This window comes from Sebastes fasciatus, chromosome 14 (genome assembly GCF_043250625.1).
Source record: "Sebastes fasciatus isolate fSebFas1 chromosome 14, fSebFas1.pri, whole genome shotgun sequence".
NCBI lineage: Eukaryota > Metazoa > Chordata > Actinopteri > Perciformes > Sebastidae > Sebastes > Sebastes fasciatus.
Window position 1 is genome coordinate 19,521,465 of NC_133808.1, and position 10,219 is coordinate 19,531,683.

A 10,219-nucleotide genomic window follows, 5' to 3' on the forward strand; every position below is an offset into this window, starting at 1 on the left:
ACGATACAGGCGTTACGATTTGATATATTGCGATACTGTAAGCAAGGCGATATATTGCGATTTTTTAAATCTAATTTAAGAACACTGTCACAACATGGATTTGTTGTTCAAAATGTAGCATTATAAGGGAAAAAATAGTGCGTTTACTGCGTCCCGTTTTTCTGATAATTGACTATTTGTAGCAGTTCTAGTCGTGTTTTTTTTTTTTAAATCTTAATTATCAATTTGGTATAGAGTTAAAAAAAAAAAATCAGTATCAGTTGGGCTAAATATACTGTATGTACATAGTTTGCTTGTTATGTAGGCTTGCTGCTGCTCCATTTTAACATTAGTTTTGGTCACGTGGTGCCTGCTGCTGCACATTCACACCTTGTGACTGATTTCGGGAAAGTATCCCTACATTGCATTAGACAAGCATAATGTAACAGTGCATCCCTTTTATTCACATATTATTCTACAGATGCACACATCAGAGGTCAGAGATACTGCAAACCACACACACACACACACTCACTCACAGCCTGTATGACTTGTGCATGTGCTCTGGTTCTTGCTCCTCCACTCGTGTGTGTTAATATGCTCCCCATGAGGCGCTGCAGGCTGTGGTAATTATAGAAGCTCGGCTAGCAGACGCATCACAAGAGAGAAGTACATTTAAAGCCATGTGTGCATTTGCGTGAATACAGTACATGCCTACACAAAACATTGTAAATGGTTGTATAAGAAATAACCAATCCACGTTAACTGCATTTTGATCAAACTTTCTCACGTAGAAAGGGTCTCCTGTGAAGATTTATCATGGTGTTAGGCCACATTAAATATTAATAAATATATAATTTTTGGGATATATGACTGTGTCCTAACCCATAACCACTCTCCAACATCCATCCACCATTACTCCGGGAAGTATAATATTAGCAGCAAAGCCCAGGCATGCTTAGGGTTCAACAATGCCCCCTCACAGCAAAACTGTAACACCCCTGCCCAAATATAAAGACACGTTGGGCTTAACCCACTTCAACAAAATCCCAATCTTCAAACAGGCTGACCAGCAGAGCGTCTGACTGCGAGCGTGTCCATTAAACCCTTTGGCAAACAACAACTCTATCTCCAGGAGAGCCAACAGAACAGAGGGGCCCGGAAGATGGAGGACGCTTCCTTTTCTTAATCAAGCTGAGTTGCTATTACTGGCATTTAGTGGTCTGATATAGATGTGAGGCGTGCCAGGCGGGCTCTCGGTGTGACAGGCTGGCCCTGCGTGTGGCATACAGTAAGCTGAGGATGGGATGGAGGCAGGAGCTCAGACAGTGTCATTACAGAAATGTCAGTCAGAAGGAGGGAGAGGAGGAGAGGAGGAGAGGGCCCGAGGGAGGAGGGAGTATGACGATACAGACAGAGAGGGAGAGAGAAGGAAGGGGGGCAAGACATTCATGTTCACATCCTTCAGCCCAACATTTGTTGTTTGGCTTTTTCCACTCAACTGCCCTTCAATGGCTGAGCTGCACGCGATGTGACCATTCAGCGCATAAACCATATATGTGATGTCTATTTTTAACAGCTGCCAGGCATTAACTGTAAACCGCACACACCGGAAACAACATATATTTGATTCTCTTTTTTTACTAAACCTGAGATGATGAACTCTTTAATGATGCACTTTTTTGGTTTTCGACACAAACTTTTATTTTATGATCCATTTGTTGTTGTTTGATTCGCTTAAATTGGGTGCAGGACTGTAACTGATGATTATTGAAATGTTTCAATTAATAAATTAATCGTTTAGTCTATAAAATGTTTGTGGAAAAAAATGGCCATTACAATCTCCCACAGCTTCAAATTTCTTGATTTGTCCAATCATAGACTGTATATAAGAAGTGGACGTAGTCACCCGTGACGTCACCCATTGGTTTTGTGGACTACCATTTTGAAGCCATTTTTGGCCGTCACCATCTTGGTTTTTTGCAACCAGATGTGACCCAAGAGGGTGGAGCTAAGTACAGCTCAATGCTGAATAAGACATTTTTCGGCGACCAAAATGTTACACTTAACTTTCATGAATTGAAAACACACTGTGAAAGGGTCAAAGTTGTAAAACGAAAACACGGACAACTCCGTGACCGGACAAAGCTATTACTATTTATGGTCTATTTGACTCTAAATGGGACCATAATTTACTAAATGAACATCATGATGTATTGAAGAAGACTTGAAACTAGTGATTGAGTCCATGAACTCATGTTTACAATGTTTACTGAGGTAATAAATCAAGTGAGAAGTAGGCTCATTTTCTCATAGACTTCTGTACAATCAGACTTCTTTTTGGAACCAGAGGAGTCGCCCCCTGCTGGCTATTAGAAAGAATGCAAGGCACTGCCGCATTGGCTTCGCTTTTCAGGCCCGGAGGTTGCGCACTGGGTCCAACCAACAATCAAAAATCCAAAAGGTATTCAATTTACAGTGACATAAAATAGAGGAAAAAAAAGCTAATTCTCACATTTGAGGAGCTGCAGTCGGAGAATTTGTACGATTTTTGCTTGATAATTGACAAATTGTTGACAATTAACTGTTTCAGTATTAGTTGGGCGTAGTATACAACATATTACAGTGAATTAAAGCACATATTACATTTCATAATGTATCAACATTAACGACAATGTCAATGCCAATTTTCTAAAGAAATTAAAGAAGAGAAATGTAGTTCGACTGTACAAATGCATCAATGAATTGAGTTTACACAACTCAAGAAAAACACTGCAGACCCACAGAGGTGTTTTCAGTTCTGATTAGTCTTGTTTTAATGATGGCATCAAAGCTGACATCAGAGTGATGAAGATGTCAATCAAACAGTCTGCACACGTCAACGCCGTCCTGAGAGGAAGTCTAATCAACCAAAAGTGAAAACAGCTGTCAGGGTGAACCACGGGTGTGTAAGGGGAGTAACTACTTTAGACAAGAGTAATCACTCACTCCAATACATAACCTTTCAAATCAACAGTACTTTTTTCACATTACAGCCATCATAGTTGTAATGGATCTGCAGCACGCTACCGACGACACATAAATACCTTACATGTTAAACGTCGTTTCATCTCATGAAACACAGAATGAGCTTATTCATTAAGCCTGATGGGACATGACACTGACTGGAGTCACCGCTATAGGCTATAAATGCGACCCAAAACAAACAAGCCGAGTCTCCGGGGCTGGGATTAGAACGATGAGACCAGCTGCAAGGCTACACTGCTGCTGTCGCCACACATGTCAATTACATAAATACAGCTTCCTGTCTCTACGCCAGCATCAGGAGTCAGGACCGCTGCCTCCCCCTCTTCCTCTGACGCTCTGCTCCACTCCACGTGGCACTCAAAAGCTCAGAGGTGCAGGTACTCTCCTCGACACCTGGACAAACACCACGTTGCTATGCAGCAGCAACAATGACAGCATCACCAGGGTAACCAACTTCTTCAAGCAGAGGGGATTTGAGCGTTGAACCACATACAATACAGCAGACATTACGACGTAATATTACATGAATGTCAGCCGGGTGTCAGCTCCGTGTACATCACCGGAACAAAAGCACCGACACATCTCCAACAGTATGACTATAATGCACTTCCTGTTCCTAGTCTGATAGCCTGTAGATGTAGCCTATAGATAAGACATATTTGAATAAAATACAGTTGTATCGACAGCATACAGTAGAGCACAGAAGCCGTTTCCATGCCGCGAGGCAGACAAGCATTCACGTCAGCCTGTCTATTCAAATGAGGAGCGCTGAGACCCGCGGTGCCCAGCAGGACGCCAGTTAAGTAGGCGGTCTTTCAGTTTGGCTCGGGACACATTCACGTACCCACTGCTAAAAGAAAGTGGTCATACTGTATGTGGCCCAGATCACCTCTGAATGTGGTTTGAAAGATCGGATCTCAATGCGTCCTCAATGCCAATACCAGGTCTGAACAGGGCCGTAGTCTCTGCTCAAGTAGACATTACTCATCTATATCTTTACAAAGCAAATAGTTGTTTGCTGCTATATTAATGCTCTGGATATCGTATAGAGAACCTTTAAGCCAACATAAATGAGAAGTCAACAGAAACACATATAATATTTCTATTTTAAAAAGAGGTTCAATTATTTTCTTAAACAGCTGAGCGCTGCAGTTGTTTTTTTAAACGTTACTAAAACGGGAGTAATACTGCGTTGCTGGGGACTATTTTCAGTCGTGGATTAATACACATTTGGTCAGTATTTTCAGCACTAGGATGGTGTATGTGGGGCAGAGCAAAAATAAACTACAGGGCCCATGCTTGTGGTAATAAAGAAAGTTTCATTCCATTTGGTGTTCAATGTCAATGCTCTCCTTTTATGAAAAAGAGTTCTTCTCAAAATATATTAAAAGAGCTTCAAAAGGCAAAACTGGCCCACGTTAGTAGTTGCTCACGTTTGCTGTGAACCTGGTGTCTCTTAGTTAAGAGCACCTGAGAGGTGTAGCTTTCAACACGCTCCTCGTGGGGGACCACATTTGGCTGATTGGTGCCGTGTGTGTGACCTGTAACTGCACCACACACGCAGCAGTTAACAAGAGAGGCAAGGCCATCAGTGACACACGTGGACACTTACTGGAAATGTCGCACTCAGCACAATGAGGGTGGAACACAATGGCCGAGCCGTGACAGTACACAGCATCCACCGCTCACACATGTAACGCTCTCCACCGCTGGCTGACTGACTGTCAGAGCATGTGGGACAGAAATTAACTGTTGTGACATGAAGTCTTCATGAAAGACGGACGAATGATCGTCTCTGATTTGTGTCAGATGGTCACTGCTCACAGAGAGCAGTGAGATGTTACTAGTCCCACAGCTGACATAGGTACACCTCACTAAATCTAATGCAGTCTAATAGTCTAATATAGGATGTACTGCAGGGTTGTTGTATTAGACTGTACTGGTTTAAGTCTAACAAACTGGCAACTGAGTGTACACACCATATAATAAGAAATAGTGTACTGTCATTAAAGGTCCCATATTGTATAAAGTGACATTTTCATGGCTTTTATATAATAAAGGAGGTTTAAATCGTATATAAATATTGTGAAAGTATCGAAACACTCAATCCACAGAGAAACACACACAGCTCGTATTCAGAAACTGAGCTTTTGAAACAAGCCGTCAGGATTTCTGCCTATTTGTGATGTCACAAATCTACAATATTTAGACCATTTCAAAGTTTTAAATGTAAACATTCTAAATGGGTCCCAGTTTATTTCCTGTTGCAGTGTATGTGAATGACATCAGCTGACAGGAAGTAAACATGGACCCAAGCTGTTTCCTGGCAACGCGATTCTGTTGCAATTCCATTGAAATGCACTAAAACGGAGCGTTTCAGACAGAAAGGTAAATACAGGTATATTCAAGCAGACAGTATGAGGAAAATAAAGTTTGTTTTAAACATTAAAGCAAACAGAGGAGCTCGTTTAGCGGCAGGCTGCTGCTCCCCAAGTGCTCCACAGACAGACTCAGGAAATCCTTGGTCCCCCGAGCCAGCAAACTGTAAAACACCTCTCTAGGGAGGGAGGAGGACGGTCTGCAGGACAGATAATAATGCACACGGTGCACTTTAATAGACTAAGCTACTGGAGTTACCCTGCACTATACTCATTTTTAACAGTCTCTTCTGCACTATATTCACTTTTTTAATAGTCCTGTATCACAGCTGTTACCCTGCACTATATTCAGTTTTAACAGTTTTCTTCATCTCCTTGTATTTTTAATATCTGGTATATTTTTTTGTACTTTGTACTACTAACTTTTTTACTGCATGTTTTGCACTATGGAACTGTGATGCTGGAAACTTGAATTTCCCTCGGGATCAATAAAGTTACTATCTATCTATCTATCTATCTATCTATCTATCTATCTATCTATCTATCTACCTACCTACCTACCTAACTATCTAACTAACTAACTAACTAACTAACTATCTAACTAACTAACTAACTAACTAACTAACTATCTAACTAACTATTTATCTATCTATCTATCTATCTATCTATCTATCTATCTATCTATGTAAACATGTTCTAGTAGAAACCCAAAATACAAGTATGAACCTGAAGATGAGCATGATATGTCCCCTTTAAATCAGAGCCAACTTGTCTCTGATTTTAATCTTTTTATAGTCTAAAATACTAAACAATTCAGAGTCACATCTTTACTAAAATAAACAAACACTTCTCCAGCACCCAGCACTATAATTGAGCCTCCTCTCTCTCTCTCCTGCAGCAGCAGCCTGTAATCTCCTTCTTCTCCTGAGTTAACACAGACAAGGAAAAGAGTCTTTCTCTGCTTCACTATTACAACAAGATTGTCCACTTTAGTTACATAATGAAAGCAAGAAATAACTCAAACTAAAGCTACAGTCTCTGTCTCTCTGTGTTGACAGCTAGGTGTTGATTTGAGGCTGATAAACAGTATAAACAGTATAAACAGTTGGTCCACGGTCGTCGTGGTAATGCTCACAGACTGCAGCTCAACTGACAGCTGACAGCTTTATCTTCACCAAACCATCAAATAAACCCGTTTAACGTCAAACTGTGAACACGTGAAGGGTTTTAACGTCACTACAACGCTGCGTTTTAACATTAAATCACATAAAACTCAGATTATTACCGTTTAGCTGCGCTGAATCCCTCCGAGATGTCCAGCTGCTCTCCCTCTTCTCTCTCGCTCTCTGTTCATCCAATGGTTAGGTCTTGTGAGCGTGCTTACGTCACTTCCGCTCACTCTCTGGCCCCGTACACCTGTAAACCCAGCGACACGTCATCGAAGATCGTCTATTAGAGAGAGAGATGAGTCCTGTTAGAGCAAAACAAAAAACTGCAAAGACTTTTAATATTTTAAAAGGAAATACATTTTTTTTAATTTCTACTCTGAAAGGACTTCAAATGAATGGACTTTGGATTCCCTGGCTTGTAGTTGTAAGCTATTGAAGTAGACAATGTACAACATATCTCAAGTGATCTTTAGAAAACAGAGGGCAGCTTTATTTGTAGTCACATTTCAACAACAGGGCAATTCAAAGTGCTTTACACAAACATTCAAGAACATTGCAACAAAGTGCAAAAGAACATTAAGACATAATTAAAACAGTTATAAAAACATTAAAGATTCGAAAATAAAAACAAGCTAAAAATAAAAGCTATGATAGAAGCTAAAATAGAATATAACACACAAGAGTAAAAGTTATAGTGCAGTATAAGATCATTATCTCGTTTAATAAAAGCCAGCAGCAAACAGGAAAGTTTTAAGCTTTGATTTAAAAGAACTCAGAGTTGGAGTTGGTCCTGCAGGTTTCTGGGAGCTTGTTCCAGATATTTGGGGCATAAAAACCGAACGCTGCTTCTTCTGCATGTTTAGTTGTGACTCTGGGGACACTAAGCAGACCTGATCCACATGACCTGAGAGGTCTGGATGGTTCATAACATAGCAGAAGATCAGAAATGTATTTTGGCCCTAAACCATTTAGTGCTTTGTAAACCAGCAGGAGTATTTTGAAATCACTTCTCTGAGCGACAGGGAGCCAGAGACCTCAGAACTGGACTGATATGATCCACTTTCTTGGTCAGAGCACACAATTTAACCAGAATTATAACCTAATAAAAGACAAAACTAAATAAAATAATAAAATAAAATAGCTAGACTGTCTCTTCTAATAACTAAGACATCAATAATGTTCAGTATTTTTTTGTTGTTTTCTTTTTCATATACTTAAGTGATTTGCAGTACAGGGCTAATTCTCTCATAAAACCCCCCCCAAAAAACACCAATAGTGTCTTAATACATTTTCATTCATGGATAAAAAAAAAAGTAACAGTAATTCAGTATCCTCCGCTATGATTCAAATATAATTTCAGAATCAGAAGCAGGTTTATCAGGTTTATATTTCTGGTAAAATGGGAGAGAGAACTACTATATTCTAGCTAATCATACATATCACACTAGAAAGTATTGTTATAATGACAGAAGAAAAAGAAGTGATCTGTAGTTTATATTTCTTGAATCTAGAGAGAGGAGTCCAGTAGCAGCTGTAAAAGCGGCCCAGCTTCTGGTCTGAAATAATGGTCGTAGAGCAGAAATACCACTCTTATAAGGCTAGTATGTAGCCTACTGTCTGTGTCATCAAACGTCAAAGTACTGTAATAAAAATTATGAGGCATTTTACTTGAGTATCTCAATCTCAATTTTCACATTAAGGGAAAAAAATAAATCTGAGATTTCGAGAATAAAGTCATAATATTACAAGAAAATAGTCGTAGTATTATGAGAATAAAGTCATAATATTATAAAGTAGTGATTTTACGTGTTATTTTATGTTTTTTCTCGTAAAGTTATGACTTTATTCTCGTAATATTACAACTTTTTTTCTCCTAAAGTTATGACTTTATTCTCGTAATATTACAACTTTTTTTCTCGTAAAGTTATGACTTTATTCTCGTAATATTACAACTTTTTTTCTCCTAAAGTTATGACTTTATTCTCGTAATATTACAACTTTTTTTCTCCTAAAGTTATGACTTTATTCTCATAATATTACGACTTTTTTTCTCCTAAAGTTATGACTTTATTCTCGAAATATTACAACTTTTTTTCTCGTAAAGTGATGACTTTATTATCGTAATGTTAGTTTTTTCTCATAATTTTATGACTTTATTCTGGAAATCTCCGATTTCTTTTCCCTCAATGTGTCCCTAATACTCCATAGTACATTTACACTTGGGCCCTCACTGCATTAGACTTATATTCTATATACTTAGACTATAAACTGTGTTACCTTCATCACAATGCTCAAATGTTTTGCGGCTCCAAAATGGCTCTTTTGATAGTAAAGGTTGCTGACCCCTGGTATAGCCTATAATATAGAATTGAGATAATCCTGTTTCTCTATTAATTTTGTTTAATGTTTGCTGTCCATAGACATAGAAATCACAAATATGCAGTGGTCTGTCTCATTTTGCATTCTTGTGTGCTTTTCACAATTAGTGATTTTTTTTTTATTAGTGTACTTATGTATTTGCTTTTCCACATTTGATAAAATAAATCTGTCCAGACCAGCTAATAACTAATCTATTCACTGGATGTTAACATCTTTTTTATTGTATAAATGTGATGCAAAAAAAAAAGAAAGTCTGCTGCTCTTTGTGAGGCTGTTTGCAGTATCATGAAATACGAGCAGAGTGAGAGCTCTTCATTTTTTTTTCTCTTCTGTGCAGCTGTGGTTAAAAATAGCTCGTGAATCTTTTCAATGGTGCTGCACCGCCGTGCATCTACTGCACAAATAATAATGTTAGGATAGATTAGACATGTTGCTGCCCTAAAGAGTTTAATATTTACAAGTCTTCATTCAGAAGCCTGTAGGAACTTTACAATCAGTTCATTAGACCATATGCATTAAAGTCCAGGCTCTGCAGATCTTCCCAGTGAGAGAGAGAGAGAGAGAGAGAGAGAGAGAGAGCATGCTTTCTGATTTACTGATTTATCTGAAGGAGGAAAAGTAGCAGCGGAATGAAGAGGGTGTGAAACCGATACTGCACTGTCTGGCCACCTCTGCCTGAGCCAATGAGCAGCCTCAAAGAAGCTGCTCCGAAACTACTGCAAGGCTGCACACTTGGCAGGTGGACAAAAAAACCCACTGTGGAGAATAAAAACTGATAATATAAGAAGAATATGCAGGAGTTCACTGTGCTGCAACCTAAACTGTTCAGTTTGTGTTTGATTTATCTGCAGAACAATGTGAGACAACACATGATTTTCTATTAAACAAAAAAAGCAGCCAAGACAATTCAATTTAAGAAGCTTTTTTTTTATATATATATAATTATTAAGGCCAGGAGTAAACTGCAGCATACACAAATACCTTGACATAAAGGCATATTGAGCAGATAAAGTATTTCAGTGGTGGAAGAGGTACTCCTTTACTTCAATAAAAGCATTAAATGCCTGCATTCAAAACTTAACTAAAAGTACAGACATATTAGCAGCACATATATCAAAAATAATAATAATAATAATAATAATAATAATATCTTGGATTTATATAGCGCCTTTCATGAAACCCAAGGACGCTTAACAAAGACATAAATAAATACAACAAATGTAACAGTAGCTAGAGGCCATAGGCCTTGGTGAAGAGGTGGGTTTTGAGGAGTCTTTTGAAGGTGTC

General features: G+C 38.7%; 1 protein-coding gene across 1 annotated transcript in view; it reads right to left on the bottom strand.

Moving 5' to 3' along the window:
- Positions 1 to 6,787, bottom strand: part of map3k13 (mitogen-activated protein kinase kinase kinase 13) — a 35,186-nt gene extending 28,399 nt beyond the window's left edge. The window contains exon 1 of the transcript XR_012597168.1: positions 6,670 to 6,787. The gene's annotated coding sequence lies outside the window, so the exon portion shown is untranslated. The remainder of the gene's footprint in view (positions 1 to 6,669) is intronic.
- Between the last annotated feature and the right edge of the window lie 3,432 nt (positions 6,788 to 10,219).